Here is a 6,000-nt window from a genome sequence, read left to right as displayed (position 1 = left end):
AGACAAGTGTGTCTTGCCTACAGTCAAGCATGGTGGTGGAAGTGTCATGGTCTGGGGCTGCATGACTGCTGCCAGCATTGGGGAGCTACAGTTCATTGAGGGAACCATGAATGCCAACATGTACTGTGACATACTAAAGCAAAGCATGATCCCCTCTCTTCAGGGACTCGGCCACGGGGCAGTATTTCAACATAATGACCCCAAACACATCTCCAAGATGACCACTGCCTTGCTAAGGAAGCTGAAGGTAAAGGTGATGGACTGGCCAAGAATGTCTCCAGACCTAAACCCTATTGAGCATCTGTGGGGCATCCTCAAATGGAAGGTGGAGGAGTGTAAGGTCTCTAACATCCACCAGCTCCGTGATGTCATCATGGAGAAGTGGAAGAGGACTCCAGTGGCAACCTGTGAAGCTCTGGTGAACTACATGCCCAAGAGGGTTAAGGCAGTCCTGGAAAATAATGGTGGCCACACAAAATATTGACACTTTGGGCCCAATGTGGACATTTTCATTTAGGGGTGTACTCACTTTTGTTGCCAGCGGTTTAGACATTAATGGCTGTGTATTGGGTTATTTTGAGGGGACTGTACACTCAGTACATTTTTAGCAAAGTGTCATTTTTTCAGTGTTGTCACATGAAAAGATATAACAAAATATATACAAAAATGTGAGGGGTGTACTCACTTTTGTGAGATACTGTATATGTATATATATATATATATATATACATATCTCCTGAGGAAGCAAGCATTGCCTCTCGAAAACGCGTAGAGAAATTTATCGTGTATACATTTACACCTTGGATTGTCAGTCATATCTTGATTTATGTAACCATAGAAACCCATGCATAAATGTATGTACCTATGTCTACCAGAATTATTTTGAATTGTATGTATCAAAAGTGTTTAAATATTCAATACATTTTGTATAATTTATACCTCGTGGTTTGTGTCTCACAAAGTCCTTTGGGCATTCTTCTTTTTTGTATTTATACATATTGGGACTGAGACACTCTCATGCCAGCTCTTTTGTGCTCACTTAGTGTCAGATTTGTCCAATGCAATGTCGCAGTCCTGTTAAAAACCGCTGATCGCCGCTATTACAAGCAAAAAAATAAAAATTAAAAATTAAAAAATTCTGTAAATCTCTCCCTAGTTTGTAGACGCTATAACTTTTTGCGCAAAACAATCAATATACACTTATTGGGATTTTTTTTTAACCAAATGTAGCAAATATGTAGCAGCATACATATTGGCCTAAATTGATGAATAAAATTTGATTTTTTAAATTTTTTTTTTGTATATATTTTATAGCATAAAGTAAAAAATATAGTTTTTTTTTTCAAAACTGCCGGCCTTTTTTGTTTATAGCGCAAAAAATAAAAACCGGAGAGGTGATCAGATACCACCAAAATAAAACTCTATTTGTGGGAAAAAAGGACATACATTTTATTTGGATAAGGCATTACATGTCTGCAATTGTCAGTTAAAGTAACTCAGTGCCATATATCAAAAAATGGCCTGGTCATTAGGGAGGTAAAACTTTCTGAAGTGCTCAGTACCACTTTCATAGTCCTACTTTGTACCTGATGATGTTGAAGGACCACCCACAGACTGGAGCATCAGCAAAAAGAGGACATCGCTGACACCTGTTGGAATGACAAATCGAGTAAGCAACAGAACCTCTTCTTTGACCCCCAGAGAAAACGAGCAATGAAACCCTTCAATGCGTGGTACCCCACTGCAAGGGTACATTCGTGCTTTAGCCCAGCGTTCAGCTTTAAATTAAAAATAACTTGCGTTTCTATTTTCTGAGGCTGTACGTACTTGTTGTGATATAGAGTGTTGATGTAAACTGCATTTTGATTTTCAATCCAAAAATGCAATGAAATGCATATTATGAACTTGTTTTGGTTGATAATATTTTTTCATGAAAGGTTGATAGCAAAATGTAAGTGTACAATTACTTGTCAAATTATTTTTTAGTAAATTGAGACATTTCTAGCTTTTAAAAAAAAAAAAAAAATTAACATTTGCTGTTCAGAAACGCCATATCTTATAATGCAGCAAGCCTCACTTGGCGAATGTGAAAGCTGGCTAATGCCTGACAAATGTGTATATATATCTTCCCCCTTTGTCTGCCCTTTCCACTGAACACCACCCCATTCTTAAAAAATCATCCCATGATCTCCTAGAGTATTGATTTGTTTAGTAGTTACCTGGAAGGTGGTGGAACCAGAGAGCCCTGCTGATCCCCAGACAGGCACTGACCTCAGAAACCCCCTGGTTTCCCATTGGACTTCAGGGTATGATTTCCTATGAATTGAATAGTGTTCAGCAGGGTGGGCTACTGGGGAGGTAAGTATTTACACCTGATAGGTATAGCATCCTCCTAGGTAGGTGCTAGTGAAAGAGTATAATTTTTGGCTCTGTCTGCCGATCAGAGGAGCAGCAGGCAAATCTATATTGCTTTCTGCCTACCAGAGAGCAGGATCTGTGAGTTAGGTCTGCTCAGTGTGCCCAGTATGTGATTCATTGGGTCTAGAAAGTGTTTCACACTGGTCCAATAGGGAGGCAAATTGGACAGTGGGAGGAAACCTGACCAATGGATACATAGGCTGTGATACAGTCCTGGTGATTGGTAGAGACTGGCTGTCTCAGTGCATTCTGGTATACTGTATAAAAGCCAGGAGCACATGTGCTGCGGGGTCTTTGGCTGGTGAGCAGAGTCTCGGAGGGAGGGCGGTAGCTGCCTCCTCCTCTGTATCGATGTCACGTGGTCGCAGGCGGTCGGCCTGGGGACCAGAGGAACGGAACTGAACTCAGAGGTCCAGGAGAGAGGACTAAAGGGGGAGAGACACTGGAGACCCTCGAAAAACAGTATCGTGAGTACAGGGGATTGTGTCTAGGGGCCTGACCTGAGGGGGCCAACCTGGTGTGGGATAGTGATAGGACGGGTGTCAGTGTGTCAAGTGAAAGGGGATACTAAGAGAGTATCCTGAAGATAATCTAGTCCATCAAGTTATCTGGATAGAGACTTAATCCAAATTCACCTAATGGAAGGGTGAAACCGCAGCCTGGCTGCTTCATCAGAAGTAGTCCTCCGCATTGTGAATCGTTCATTTGGAGTATCCCACTATTCTCTTCTCCCATCCCCAATTTAAATAAAACACCAAAAACAACTACATACCCCTGGAATGATCTTTGACTGAGCCAAGAAGTAAAGTCTTAATCTGTTCATGCTGAAATTGCTTATGGTAACCCAGGGGAACCCAAAGGTGTGGAATCCAGCAGTCCTCAAGGGGGCAGTGCTAAATGGGTATCTGTCTTTCCTGGGAGAATTTAGTATAACAACAGGGTTCCTTTTAATGTACAGTATCTGCTTGTTTAGTAATGATAATGAGGCTGGAAACGTGTGGCATGGACCTCTCCATAGTCCTGAAACCATGTTTTCAGTCAGTTGCCTGGAAATTAGTTTGTGATTTCAGTGGCCATGTACTCATTCCAGGTAAGTGACCCCAAAATACTGAAGCCTGACTGACAGCCAACTTGCATTTTTGGGAAAAGCAACTCCCATATTTGTCTCATAACAGGTTTATTTTAAGGTGTATAAATAGGAATGCAAAAAATGTTCAACTAATAGAAATCAGCCATAAATTATCAGATTGATTTTTGAACAGGTGATGGTGATATTTCCTTTATATGGAATAATAGTCTATTGTCTTGAAGATGAATTCCAGGATTGGCTTTTCGGTATGGTTACAGATTGGACCAATGTAATCATGCAAATGCCAGACCTAGCCGATCCCTGTGGAAGGTGACAATCACTGTAGTAATCTTGGCTACTACAGTGATCATTACTTTCTTCCACGATGCTGGCTCAGCATGGATGTCATTTAGAGAACACCTAGTTTTGGCAGGATCTGCTTGGATCGCCTAGGCCGGGGGTCAGCAACCTGCAGATCATGATCTACCAGTAGACCGTGGACAGGTGACTGGTAGACCACGATTTGGGCTTGCTGACCCGCCACCCCAGAGCATTAAACAGAGTGCAATGCAGAGGGACTACGTGTAAAGTTAGAGCTGTAGTTGGGAGCAAAAGCTGCATAAGCCGATGCCTTCTCTGTAGTGCTGGCGGAGTGATGCCACCTGCACTCCACCTCTTATCCCGGCTAGCGGTCTCCAGAGTGGTGCCAGCAGCAGGAAAGAAGAGATCTTCAGGTTAGAGTGAAGCAATACACTGGGCCTAATAATATAGGGCTGCTTTCACACTGATGGGCTGCGGTTTGTACAAAACTCCTGAATGCAGCAGTTTTGGTGCACTTTTAGAAAGTGTAGGATAGAGAGCGCAGGTAAACCGCAGCACATCAGTTAAAGCAGCCTTATACAGGGCTCAGAACAGTAAGGGTTCATTTATATAACCATAGTTAAGGTGTGTTTTTATTAACCCCGCTCCAACCACACCCCCTTTAGCTGCAGTGGCCAGGGGTGTACACATATTATAGAGTGGTCATAAATGGCAGATATGGCAGATATCCATCAGTGGCGACACCAGGTATCCTAGAAGGATACAGTTTTGGAGAGAAAGCACCTCGGGACAAAAAAGACTATGATGGTGTAGTACGTTCCAATAAAATTGCATTTATTTAAAATGGCACTTACATAAAGGCAGCAATAAACTGGCATATAAACAAATCCAAAAGAACCTGCGGTGTAGTAAGCATGCGGTCATCTGATGTAGGGCTCCGCCTTATGCGTTTCGTCATAGATTGATGTCATCAGAGGCGTGGCCCATCGGATGTAAGCACGCTATAAGTATAATTAGCCCCGGACATGATGCACCAGGAAGTTAGCCGGCTAATTATACTTATAGCATGCTTATGTCCGACGTGCCATGCCTCTGACGTCAATCTATGATGAAACGCATAAGGTGGAGCCCTACGTCGGATGACCGAACACTTACTACACCGCCATTCTTTTGGATTTGTTTATATGCCAGTTTATTGCTGCCTATATGTAAGTGCAATTTTAAATAAACGCAATTTTATTGGAACATACTACACCATCGTAGTCTTTTTTGTCCCGAGGTGCTTTCTCTTCAAAACTGTTGAAAGTCGCCCTTCTATGATACCTGGTGTCGCCGCTGATGGATTTCTGCCATTTATGACCGCTCTATACTTTGTGGGTCAATTTTATCTGGTAAGCAGTTTGGATTATCCACGTGGTGATTGATGAAGCATACTCTATTTCACTCACTGGTGTTGGTTGAACTTTCCTTTCAACTTCATTATGGACTTTTACTGATTTTGATCAATTATTGGCGCTACCTTGTTTATGTATTTTTTTTATAAGTTTGGTGTGTAATCTTACGTATGGTTGGCTGCCTTTCTATGTTTGTTTAGTGTGTTCTAAGCACAGATCATTTTTCTTTTTTTAGGAGTGTACACACGTCACAGCTGGAGTTATAGGCCCTCTCATGGTTGGTGGGTGTAGCCTGCCAAGCATGACCCATTCAACTGAATGAGGCCACTCTGCAAGTGCCCGGCAACCTTGTGCAATACAGCAAACAAGGGGTTAAAGCAGGCAGTGTTGTTACTTTCTCACCACCTGCTTTAACCCCTTGGACCCTACAGAAGCATGCAGTTGTAGGGCGCTTGCAGAGTGGCCCCATTTACATGAATTTAATTGAACACCCACCAAAAGCAACAGGTGGTTTAATTTTTGCTGTGGCATGTGAACATCTTTGACTGCTGGCTCAGCAGCTAGAGGGGGTAGAGATTGGGGCGGTAAAAATGTGACTCAAATACAGGGTTTTACTACCCCCAACTTTACAAGTGAACAAGCCCTAAGGGTGCCGCTGCCGAATGCAACCAAGGGCTACGAAGTTTAGCAGGCACTGCTGCTCCTCTGAAAAGCGGTCCAAGTGTTTGACAGGTGACCTGATTTAAACCCATGATTGCCATGCGATGCACGCAATTGTGACACAGTAGTATGGCAATT

The sequence above is a fragment of the Pelophylax lessonae genome (assembly GCF_965119305.1).
Source record: "Pelophylax lessonae genome assembly, chromosome: 13".
Taxonomy (NCBI): Eukaryota; Metazoa; Chordata; class Amphibia; order Anura; family Ranidae; genus Pelophylax; species Pelophylax lessonae.
Note: the sequence above shows the minus strand (reverse complement) of the source record.